Source organism: Eubalaena glacialis, chromosome X (genome assembly GCF_028564815.1).
Source record: "Eubalaena glacialis isolate mEubGla1 chromosome X, mEubGla1.1.hap2.+ XY, whole genome shotgun sequence".
NCBI lineage: Eukaryota > Metazoa > Chordata > Mammalia > Artiodactyla > Balaenidae > Eubalaena > Eubalaena glacialis.
Window position 1 is genome coordinate 31,117,288 of NC_083736.1, and position 13,615 is coordinate 31,130,902.

General features: G+C 38.1%; 1 non-coding gene across 1 annotated transcript; it reads right to left on the reverse strand.

Annotated features, from left to right (window-relative positions):
- Positions 1-2,872: 2,872 nt before the first annotated feature.
- LOC133082786 (U6 spliceosomal RNA) lies at positions 2,873-2,978 on the reverse strand. The gene has a single exon (XR_009699008.1). It is a non-coding gene; the product is annotated as a U6 spliceosomal RNA (small nuclear RNA).
- Between the last annotated feature and the right edge of the window lie 10,637 nt (positions 2,979-13,615).

Genomic DNA, 13,615 nt, shown 5'->3' on the forward strand with positions numbered 1-13,615 from the left:
ATATATACCACATTTTCTTTATCTGTTCATTTGTTGATGGACATCTGGGTTTCGTGCATGTTTTGGCTATTGCGAATAATGCTGCAATGAACACTGGAGTGCAGATATCTCTTCAAGATCCTGATTTCAACTCTTCTAGATAGATACCCAGGAGTGGTATTAATGATCATATGGTAGTCCTGTTTTTAATTTATCAAGAAAACTTTACACTGTTTTTGATAGTGGCTGAACCATTTTATATTCCTACCAACAGAATACAGGGTTCCAATTTCTTCATATCCTTGCTAACACTTTTTATCTTTTGGGTTTTTTTTTTGTGTTTGTTTGTTTGTTTTGCTAACAGCCATCTGTAGCAGGTGTGAGGTGATATCTCTTGAGGTTTTTATGTGCATTTCTGTGATGATTAGTGATGCTGTGAATTTGAATACCTTTCCATATACCTGTTGGCCATTTGTATGTCTTCTTTGGAGAAATGTCTATACAAGTCCTTTGTCTTTTTTTTTTTTTTTTTTTGCTATTGCGTTGTAGGAATTCCTTGTATATTTTGGAAATTAATCCCTTATCAGACATATGGTTTTCAAATATGTTCTCCCATTTCATAGTTTGCCTTTTAACTCTGATAGTTTCCTTTAGTTTGATGTCACCCCACTTGTCTATTTTTGAAATATATGAAATAGAGATTAGAAAAACATTCCGTAACATCTTGTGGAAAAACCCAAACGAAACTTTTGGCCAACCCAGCACAAAGGATAAGAGACTACTGTGCAAATTATATGCTAATAAATTGGATAACCTAGAAAAATGGATAAATTCCTAGAAACATACAACCTATCAAGACTGAATCATGAAGAAATAGAAAACCTGAACAGACTAATAATGAGTAAGGAGATTGAAGCAGTAACCAAAAACCTCCCAACTAAGAAAAGCCCAGGACCAGATGGTTTGACTGGTGGATTCCACCAAACATTTAAAGAATAATTAATGACAATCCTTCCGAAAATCTTCAAAAACTGAAGAGCAGGCAACAATTCCAAACTCATTTTATGAGTCCAGAATTATTCAGATACCAAAGCCAGACAAGGATACTACAAGAAAGGTCTTATACATGTGCTTATGAAAATGCTAACTATGGAAATCACTTGATCACTCCAGCTATATTATCAATTCCCATTACATGGGAAACCACATGAATTTGATTTTCTGACGTCTCTGCTGAAAATGTTGTCATTCACAATTCTGATATCTATGCTAAGGACTACATCTCTAGATGCATCTTACAGTAGGAACATTGAATTGTCACAGAAGCATTGTTCCATGCATAATTAGGAAGAAATTCACTTCCCTCCCAACATGTATCACATGTTATAACATGGGTACCAAAGAAATGAGGCTTATACCCCAAAATCTCATAGACCCTCAGGAATACTGCTACTTTATTTTCTCTGTATCCTGTATTATCACAAATTATAGCAACAGTAAAAATGGCAATGCTTAAACAAAACAATAACTTTATTTTATGGAAAAGTGGGAGGCATATTGTAAAAAATTCAAATAATAGTTTTAAAATTATAAAATACAAGGAAGAAACAGATAATTCTAAGTCTTTCCAAAGGTGTTGGGTAATAGCTGGTGAATATATTTCAATCATTTATTTATTCTTATATACACATAGAAGAATTGAGACACAGACACATTTGTAAGTAGAAAAATAGACAATTTTGCAAGAAAGATGTACCCTATATGCTATATAAAAATAACATGAGCCTTCCTTGAATTTAATAGAAGAAAGGAAATGACATGAACATAAACCTGAAAAAATTAATGAACTTCAGATAAACACTTCACTATAATTTGGGATATTTCTTCAACTAAGGTTAAGAAACATGGTTATCAGTAGGATTAACTCTGACTTTTAAAGATGTAGGTTTTTAACCTATAGATGTTTAATAATGACAGTACTTTTATTTCATTTTTACTTTGTATTTAAGATAAATTTACATTTCTAACTGCAATTTTAGTTTCTTGAGTTCTAACTTAAAATGGAATCAATTTACACCACCAAGCATTTTATCCCAAATTTCCCATTTTTTAATCATTTCTAGGTCAACTAGATTTCATTATAACTAGACCCAAATGTTGCTTTTTGCCTTTATTTTTGAATGGCAATTTGGGTGAATAAATTATTTCAGAACATATTTTATTTCTTTCAGAACATTGAGGATATTTGTACATTTCTATTCTAGTTTCAGTGTAACTATGGAGATTTCTATGGTCCACTTTATTATTCCCTCAGTCAGTGGCTTTGCTTTTTATACCCAGATTGCAGTAGAATGCTTTCTTTATCCTTAAAATTCAATAACTTAACAGGATGTGCCTTGATGTCAATTCTTTTGAATGAGTTTCACTGATAAACAATCTGCTCTTTTAATCTGTAGATTCAATTCTCCCTTCATTTCAGTTAAATTTTCCTGTATTATACCTCTGTGTGCATTTTATGTTTTATTTATAGATATCTTTTCTTTAGGGATGCCAATTACCCATAATACTGGTTCATTTTTGATTGGTGTCCAAATATTCTCTCTGATTAGTTTAACTATTCTCTCTATCTCTGTCTGCCTGTCTGTCTCTATCTCTGTCTCTCTCTCTCTCTCTCTCTCTCTCCATTCCCTGAGGATACAAAAAAGCTCTTCCTATTGATGGAAATGACTTTCATCCAGGTTTACTGTCTCCAGTTTTTCTTATTTATTTATTAGATTTGTAGTCATGTTATTTTGGTTTTCAATTTGTCTCATTGGCCCTCCAGTCTCCATATTTTATTTTACTATCAAGATTTAGCATCTCATCTTTGAGCTTTTGTTCAATTAATTTCATTTAAAATATGAAAGCTTTCACAAATGTACATGTCATCTTTTCACATGGGCTATGCTAACTGTTTACTGTATCATTCCAATTGTAGAATATATATTACATCTAATTAAACAAGTAATAATAACAAAATAAGTTTAGATTTATCAAGTGTGCGTCAGGCATTGAGCGAAGTGATTTACATGCATTAATTTATTTAATTCTCACAGTAACTCTACTTAGAAGGTATTATTATTTTTCTCCATTCTACAGATGAGGAAACTGGAACTAAGCGAGTTAAATAATTTGCCCAAGGATATATAACTAGCAAAAGACAGAACTAGAAACAGGTTTATCATAATGTTATGCATATTTACTGACTACCATTCTTCTGCTTCATTAATGGCCCATCAGGCCCAGATATGTAAGAATTTCACTATTAGGCATAACAGATTCTCTCTGTAATATCAATATACTTATTGAAGATAGAGGGACTAAGAAACTTAACCCCAGGATTAAAAGAGGGGCAAACTCAGGAAAATAATAATGAGACTAAGAGGAATAGAGGAAAAATGATATGCTAGAGATAGAATTTGGGAGATTTTAGTTTATGTTATCATGGCATCAGGGGAACATTAATTTTAGACATTTCAGGGCTGACAATTATTATTTATCTTTTTGTTATTTTTTTAACATCTGTTTCTCTATTTTTTTTACATCTGTTTCTCTATTTTTTTTTGTCCCTGGGAATAAGTATCAACAGAATATCTCAAAAAAACTGTGTCTGTGGTGCATAAAAAGGAGAATAGTAAGTGTGTAAGAATGTGGGGTGTTTGCATGTATGTGTGTGCACGCACGCATGTGCAGGAAATACCTATGAGACTGTTCACTGTGGCCTACTGTCCAGATGAAAGAGAACACTTGATCGGTAACCACAGGTAGAAATAATAAAAACTGAAGTAGGTGATAGCAGTATTGGGTGTACATACATATATATATATACATACATAGAATAGAATAGGATAGACTAGACCCGAATAGACTAGACTAGAATGGCAAAAAGATGTGAGCAGGCACTGGTGTGAAAATGCAGCCTTTTAATTATTAAATTGATCTTTTCCACTATATGTGCTCAACCCTCACTGACTTCCTGCAACTTAGCAGAGTGGAGCAAAGCCAGAGAGTCTGGCCAGTGAGGTGTTCTACAACGAAATTTGAGGTTTGGGACACCCTGATTTGAAATTCTGAGATCTTCTTATTATTCAGGTAGTACTTTAATGGAAATTTAATATTTATAGTTTGTGAAATAGCATTGTGAGGATTGCCTTAAAAATAAATCCCATTGTATTGTCTTGTTTTCTGAGGAAGAATGCAGACTGAGTTACAAAAAACTGATTCATTTGTGAATCTTTAACAAAAATCCAGCTCATGCCTTGGTATCTATCTTTCCCGTCTTAAATCCTTCACCTTTTCTTCTGTAGTTCTTATGATATATACCTATAGTCTATCACAAGAAAAACGAAGATTATTTTTTGGACCCTAAGGGACATAATGATTTAGAGCAAGAGAATGTTCCATTACTATAACTGAAGATATTCTGTTATCTCAACAATCTGAATTCTTCATTGTAAAAAGTAAATGCTAACAGATTCTTATTTTTCAAGATTTTAAGTTTAATCCTTATGATGAGTTCTGTTGTACATATTTCAGGACAAAAGTTTTGAAAATCAACTGCAGCAATAATAAAAGCATGATTGTGGGCATTTGACAAATCTTGGAAAACTAGAAACATCTTATAAATACCCTTTTAAAAATGCTATTACAGCAGACCAAAATGGCAAGGCAGGAGACCCCTGCCTATCCATCCCCCCACAAAACTCAACAACTAGACAGCTATTCACAAACAAAAACAGCTCTGGGAGAACTCTGGCATCCTATTAAGAAATTTTAGCAACACAGTAGAACAAAAAAACCTGAGAATAATCACACAAAAAGAGAAAGAAGACAGATTCATTTTGCCTGCATCATCCCATTCCCCAAGCTGACATGGTTCAGCACCAAAAGGGAACTTTCCAGCTAGGAAGAGTTCTCCTTACTAGAAAAAGAAGAGAGTGGTAAGCAACCAGCTTCTCCGGCCTCTCGGAGCACCACACAAATGTCCTGCTTTGGTTTTACCCCACCCAGACTGGAAAGCTGAGATATATAGAGATAGCCAGGAACAAAGAAGAAAAGCAAGGCCTATTAATAGCAGCCACAAGGAAAGATTGTGGTTCACAGAGACCAGCTCTGCAGACAAACTCAGCAGATTCTACCAGTGGTGAAACCAACAACCAGCACGACCACCATGGATCCCTGTAAATTTTACAGGCTTTTGTCCCACAGGTAGTTGCACTCCTGGGTGCCATGTGCTTGGTCTCACCCTGCTCCCTCCCCTTCCCACCCAGCCAGAGCCCAGGAGCTTGTGAACCACACCAGAAGCAAGCTCAGGTCTCTGCAAATGAGGGCAAAACATGAGCCACCTGAATCCTGCCCAGCCCTCTCCCTCCCCCAAGTCCCTGCCACAGGCCAGGAAATGCACCAGCAGCCAGCTTAGGCTTCTGTGGCTTCATGAGTATGAAACACTAGACTAGAACCCCCCATCTGACTCCCACAACTGTGTACACGCTCAGGGATAGCTATACCAGCTGTGCACCTGAATGTCACCAGCCTGATGCCCATCAGCAGCCTCCACTGCAGCGTGCACAACTGGAGGGAGAGTAAGCAGCCAAGGGAGAGCAGGCCGACAGCCAGAGCCCCCAGAGCTGCCAGTGAGCCCATAGTTGGCAACAGCCTATGCTGCCTGCCTTGGCCCCCACCACTAAGCATATGACTGCAACTGGACCATGCCACTGCTTAGGCACTTGCAGCTGGTCCCGTGTGTGTAACACCAGCTCCAGCCACTAAAGCTGCCTGTCCTAGTCCATAGCTGTAGGACCTGGAGGCACCACTGTGGGTCCTAACAGCCCTTGTAGCTACTGTGGACGTGGACTCATGGCACTCACTAAGGACCATAAAGTGGTCAATGCGGTGGAGCCTAGCAGCCTGAGCTGAAGAGACATCACCTCACCCCCACACAGACCAGGTGCCACCATGTAGCCCCAAATTTGGCACCCTGCCTCACTAGACCAAGGGTCACAGCATACTCCAGTGTGGCCCCACCCTCAGGTTAAAGTCTTCCCTTACTAATATCAGTCTCTAAATCTGGAAGAGGTAACTGCTTCTTAAAATGTGCAGACACCTATGCAAGGCCACAGGGATTACAAAGAATCCAGAAAATATGACTCCACCAAAGGAATACAGTAAACCTCCAGTATCTGGTCCCAAAGAAATGGAGATTCAGGAACTGCTCAACAAAGTATTCAAAATAATTGTCCTAAAGATGCTCAGAAAACTATAAGAGCACACAGATAAACAATTTTATAATATAAGGAAAACAATAAAAGAACAAATTGAGAAGTTCAACAAAGAGAAACAAAATATAAAAAAGAACCAAACAGAAATATGTCCAAAATATAACATTTAATCATGTTCACATTTATTAATGAAATATTTTCCATTATCCTTTTCATACTAAGTCTTTGAAACTTAGTATGTGCATTACACTTACAGCACATCCCAAAAGGACAAGCCCCATTTCAAGTATTCAATAGTCATGTGTGGCTACTGTCTACTGTACTGGACAGTGCAGATTTAGAGAAAAGGCTCTCAAATGTTAGTGTGCATTAGAATCAACTGGAGGGTTGTTACAACACAAATTGGTGGGACCCTCTCCAGAGTTTGTAATTCATGAGATCTGGGATTGGGCCCAGGAATTTGTATTTCTAACAAGTTCACGTGTGATGATGAAGCTGGGGATTACATTTTGAGAATCACTAATTTGGAAAATTTACTGAGGTATTCAGTTTACTCTGTCTGTGAAATTTTGACTGCAATAAATTCTTTAATTCTTTGGGGACACAAGCAACAGGCTGAAGAAAGAGGGCAAGATTAGTTTTCTCTATGACACACTTATTTTTGACTTTGTGGTTCAGGAAGTTCCTAGGTAAATAAGGTCTTCTATAACAGTAAATAGATGGCCATCTGTGTCATGTGATTTTAGAGGTAAGAAACTCCTCAACACACACATGGAATATACATGGAATAAAGTCTTAAAATAAAAATACACTTCTGAGAGAATTAAAAATAAAGTTATTGGTTTCCCAGTTCTTTTAAGGATTGTTTCTAGTTGTAAAGATGATAGTTTAAATAGCATATGATAGGAAAATTAGCCTCGACTCCAGTTAGCTTAATTGAAACCCAAGTCTATTTAAAAGAAAACAGAAAGGCTGAAAGGACTGGGCTGCTTGAGTGTAATATAAAGACCATTGATTTTAAGTTACAAGACTTGGGTTTCATTCTGTAGTCCAATCTTATTAGGTGTGCAAGTGGGAATAAATTACTTGAATATGTAATATCTTCATTTTACAGAACTGATAGGTAACAATTTTTACAGAATTGATAGGTAACAATATAATTGGTAACATCTGGTGAGGGTACACTATATGTTAGCCATTGCGATTTATATCAATCAAATCCTCAGTTCTCGAGCATATAAAATGATAAGTAAATTTTAAATATTTATTGAACATGTATTATGTCCAGTGTGTTTTTAAAATATATTACCTTTATTTTTTGATATTAAGCTGCATGAGCTGTTTATATATTTTAAAAATTAATCCTTTGTTGGCCGAATCATTTGCAAATATTTTCTCCCAGTCTGTAGGTTGTCTTTTCATTTTGTTTATAGTTTCCTTTGTTGTGCAAAAGCTTTTAAGTTATCATATATATGTATGATAAGATATATTCCTAAGCATACACAATTGAATACATTGTTGGTGTTGTTATTTTGAACAAACTGTTGTCTGTTAAATCAGTTAAGAATGAGAAAAATAAAAGTTATTTCACCTTCACTTATTCCTTCTTTGAAGCTTTATTTTATGTACACCCAAGTTTCTAACTATATATATTTTTTCTCTCTAAAGAACTTCTTTTAACGTTTCTTGCAAGGCAGGTCTACTGGCAACAAATTCCCCCAAGTTTTGTTTGTCTGAGAAAGTTTATTTCTCCTTTACTCTTGAAGGATCATTTTGCAGGGTACTGAATTCTAGGTTGGTATTTATTTTCAATCAACACTTTAAATATTACACTCCATTCTCTTTTTCCTTGTATGGTTTATAAGGAGAAGTCTGATGTAATTCTTATCTTTGTTCCTCTGTAGGTAAGGTGCTTTTCACCCTCTGGCTTCTTTCAGATTTTTTTCTTTATTTTTTGTAGTTTGATAATGATTTGCCTAGGTGTAGTTTTGGGAGCATTTAATCTGCTTGGTGTTCTCTGAGCTCCCCAGATCTGTGATATTATGTCTGACATTAATCTGAAGAAACTCTCAGTCATTATTGTTTCATATATTTCCTCTGTTCCTTGCTCAGTTTCTTCTCCTTATGCTATTCACATTTGCGTATGTTGGTTGTCTTAGAGCCCTTGAATAGTCTGTTCTTTTTTTTTTTAACCTTTGTTCTCTTTGCTTTTCAGTTTTTAGTTTCTCTAGCTATATCCTCAATCTTAGACATTCGTTCCCCGGTTTTTTCCAGGCTATTAATAAAATTATCAGAAGGAGCTTCAAGATGGCAGAAGACTAAGACGTGGAGATCACCTTCCTCCCCACAAATACATCAGAAATACATCTACATGTGGAACAACTCCTACAGAACATCTACTGAACGCTGGCAGAAGACCTCAGACCTCACAAAAGGCAAGAAACTCCCCACATACCTGGGTAGGGCAAAAGAAAAAAGAAAACACAGAGACAAAAGAATAGGGATGGGACCTGCACCAGTGGAAGTCAGCTGTGAAGGAGGAAAGGTTTCCACACACTAGGAAGCCCCTTTGCGGGTGGAGACTGCGGGTGGTGGAGGGGGGAGCTTCGGCGCCATGGAGGAGAGCGCAGCAACAGGGGTGCGGAGGGCAAAGCAGAGAGATTCCCGCACAGAGGCTCGGTGCTGAGCAGCACGCACCAGCCCGAGAGGCTCGTCTGCTCACCCACCGGGGCGGGCGGGGGCTGGGAGCTGAGGCTCTGGCTTCCGTCGGATCCCAGGGAGAGGACTGGGGTTGGCGGCGTGAACACAGCCTGAAGGGACTAGTGCGCCACGGCTAGCCGGGAGGGAGTCCGGGAAAAAGTCTGGAGCTGCCGAAGAGGCAAGAGAGTTTTTCTTGCCTCTTTGTTTCCTGGTGCGGGAGGAGAGGGGATTCAGAGCACCGCTTAAAGGAGCTCCAGAGACGGGCGCCAGCCACAGCTATCAGCGCGGACCCCAAAGACGGGCCTGAGACGCTAAGGCTGCTGCTGCCGCCACCAAGAAGCCTGTGTGCGAGCACAGGTCACTCTCCACACCGCCCCTCCCGGGAGCCTGTGCAGCCCGCCACTGCCAGGGTCCGTGATCCAGGGACAACTTACCCGGGAGAACACACGGCGCGTCTCAGGATGGTGCAACGTCACGCTGGCCTCTGCCGCTGCAGGCTCGTCCCGCATCCGTACCCCTCCCTCCCCCCGGCCTGAGTGAGCCAGAGCCCCCGAATCAGCTGCTCCTTTAACCCGATCCTGTCTGAGCAAAGAACAGATGCCCTCAGGCGACCTACACGCAGAGGCGGGGCCAAATCCAAAGCTGAACCCCAGGAGCTGTGTGAACAAAGAAGAGAAAGGGAAATCTCTCCCAACAGCCTCAGGAGCAGCAGATTAAATCTCCACAATCAACTTGAACTTGATGTATCCTGCATTTGTGGAATACCTGAGTAGACAACGAATCATCCTAAATTGAGGAGGTGGACTTTGGGAGCAACGATATATATATATTTTTTTCCCTTTTTCTCTTTTTGTGAGTGTGTATGTGTATGCTTCTGTGTGTGATTTTGTCTGTATAGCTTTGCTTTTACCATTTGTCCTAGGGTTCTGTCTGTCCGTTTCTTTGTGTGTTTTTTTTAGTATACTTTTTAGCATTTGTTATCATTGGTGGATTTGTTTTTTGGTTTAGTTGCTCTCTTCTTTCTTTCTTTTTTTTAATTACTTAAAAAAATTTTTTTTAATAATTATTTTTTTATTTTTAATAAATTTATTTTATTTTATTTTACCTTCTACTTTCTTTCTTTTTTTTTTCTCCCTTTTATTCTGAGCTGTGTGGATAACAGGCTCTTGGTGCTCCAGCCAGGCGTCAGGGCTGTGCCACAGAGGTGGGAGAGCCAAGTTCAGGACACTGGTCCACAAGACACCTCCCAGCTCCACGTAATATCAAACGGCAAAAATCTCCCAGAGATCACCATATCAACGACAAGACCCAGCTCCACTCAACGACCAGCAAGCTGCAGTGCTGGACACCCTATGCCATACAATTAGCAAGACAGGAACACAACCCCATACATTAGCACAGAGGCTGCCTAAAATCATAATAAGGCCACAGACACCCCAAAACACACCACCAGACATGGACCTGCCCACCAGAAATACAAGATCCAGCCTCATCCACCAGAAAACGGGCACTAGTCCCCTCCACCAGGAAGCCTACACAACCCACTGAACCAAACTTAGCAACGTGGGACAGATACCAAAAACAATGGGAACTGCGAACCTGCAGCCTGTGAAAAGGAGACCCCAAACACAGTAAGTTAAGCAAAATGAGAAAACAGAGAAACACACAGCAGATGAAGGAGCAAGGCAAAACCCCACCAGATCTAACAAATGAAGAGGAAATAGGCAGTCTACCTGAAAAAGAATTCAGAATAATGATAGTAAAGATGATCCAAAATCTTGGAAATAGAATGGAGAAAATACAAGAAACGTTTAACAAGGACCTAGAAGAACTAAAGAGCAAACAAACAGTGACGAACAACACAATAAGTGAAATTAAAAATTCTCTAGAAGGGATCAATAGCAGAATAACCGAGGCAGAAGAACTGATAAGTGACCTGGAAGATAAAATAGTGGAAATAACTACTGCAGAGCAGAACAAAGAAAAAAGAATGAAAAGAATTGAGGAAAGTCTCAGAGACCTCTGGGACAACATTAAACACACCAACATTTGAATAATAGGGGTCCCAGAAGAAAAAGAGAAAAAGAAAGGGACTGAGAAAATATTTGAAGAGATTATAGTTGAAAACTTCCCTAATATGGAAAAGGAAATAGTTAATCAAGTCCAGGAAGCACAGAGAGTCCCATACAGGATAAATCCAAGGAGAAACATGCCAAGACACATATTAATCAAGCCATCAAAAATTAAATACAATGAAAAAAAATTAAAGGCAGCAAGGGAAAAACAACAAATAACACACAAGGAAATCCCCATAAGGTTAACAGCTGATCTTTCAGCAGAAACTCTGCAAGCCAGAAGGGAGTGGCGGGACATATTTAAAGTGATGAAGGAGAAAAACCTACAACCAAGACTACTGTACCCAGCAAGGATCTCATTCATATTTGATGGAGAAATTAAAAACTTTCCAGACAAGCAAAAGCTAAGAGAATACAGCACCACCAAACCAGTTTTGCAACAAATGCTAAAGGAACTTCTCTACGCAGGAAACACAAGAGAAGGAAAAGAACTACAATAACAAACCCAAAACAATTAAGAAAATGGGAATACGAACATACATATCGATAATTACCTTAAATGTAAATGGATTAAATGCTCCAACAAAAAGACATAGACTGGCTGAATGGATACAGAAACAAGACCCGTATATATGCTGTCTACAAGAGACCCACTTCAGACCTAGGGACACATACACACTGAAAGTGAGGGGATGGAAAAAGATATTCCATGCAAATGCAAATCAAAAGAAAGCTGGAGTAGCAATTCTCATATCAGACAAAATTGACTTTAAAACAAAGACTATTACAAGAGACAAAGAAGGACACTACATAATGATCAAGGGATCAATCCAAAAAGAAGATATAACAATTGTAAATATTTATGCACCCAACATAGGAGCACCTCAATACATAAGGCAAATACTAACAGCCATAAAAGGGGAAATCGACAGTAACACAATCATAGTAGGGGACTTTAACGCCCCACTTTCACCAATGGACAGATCATCCAAAATCAAAACAAATAAGGAAACACAAGCTTTAAATGATACATTAAACAAGATGGACTTAATTGATATTTATAGGACATTCCATTCCAAAACAACAGAATACACTTTCTTCTCAAGTGCTCATGGAACATTCTCCAGGATAGATCATAACTTGGGTCACAAATAAAGTCTTGGTAAAGTTAAGAATATTGAAATTGTATCAAGTATCTTTTCCGACCACAATGCTATGAGATTAGATATCAATTACAGGATAAAATCTGTAAAAAATACAAACACATGGAGGCTAAACAATGCACTACTTAATAACCAAGCGATCACTGAAGAAATCAAAGAGGAAATCAAAAAATACCTAGAAACAAATGACAAAGAAAACACGACGACCCAAAACCTACGGGATGCAGGAAAAGCAGTTCTAAGAGGGAAGTTTATAGCAATACAACCCTACCTCAAGAAATAAGAAATATGTCAAATAAACAACCTAACCTTAAAACCTAAACCAATTACAGAAAGAAGAACAAAAAAACCCCAAAGTTAGCAGAAGGAAACAAGTCATAAAGACCAGATCAGAAATAAATGAAAAAGAAATGAAGGAAACTAGAGTAAAGATCAATAAAACTAAAAGCTAGTTATTTGAGAAGACAAACAAAATTGATAAACCATTAGCCAGACTCATCAAGAAAAAAAGGGAGAAGACTCAAATCAATAGAGTTAGCAATGAAAAAGGAGAAGTAACAACTGATACTGTCGAAATACAAAAGATCATGAGAGATTACTACAAGCAACTCTATGCCAATAAAATGGACAATCTGGAAGAAATGGACAAATTCTTAGAAAAGCACAACCTTCCGAGACTGAACCAGGAAGAAATAGAAAATATGAACAGACCAATCACAAGCACTGAAATTGAAACTGTGATTAAAAATCTTCCAACAAACAAAAGTCCAGGACCAGATGGCTTCACAGGTGAATTCTATCAAACATTTAGAGAAGAGCTAACACCTATCCTTCTCAAACTCTTCCAAAATACAGCAGAGGGAGGAACACGCCCAAACTCATTCTACCAGGCCACCATTCACCCTGATACCAAAACCAGACAAAGATGTCACAAAGAAAGAAAACTACAGGCCAATGTCACTCATGAACATGGATGCAAAAATCCTCAACAAAATACTAGCAAACAGAATCCAACAGCACATTAAAAGGATCATACACCATGATCAAGTGGGGTTTATCCCAGGAATGCAAGGATTCTTCAATATATGCAAATCAATCCATGTGATACACCATATTAACAAATTGAAGAATAAAAAGCATATGATCATCTCAATAGATGCAGAGAAAGCTTTTGGCAAAATCCAACACTCATTTATAATAAAACCCTCCAGAAAGTAGGCATAGAGGGAACTTTCCTCAACATAATAAAGGCCATATATGACAAACCCATAGCCAACATTGTCCTCAATGGTGAAAAACTGAAACCACTTCCACTAAGATCAGGAACAAGACAAGGTTGCCCACTCTCACCACTATTATTCAACATAGTTTCGGAAGTGTTCGCCACAGCAATCAGAGAAGAAAAAGAAATAAAAGGAATCCAAATCAGAAAAGAAGTAAA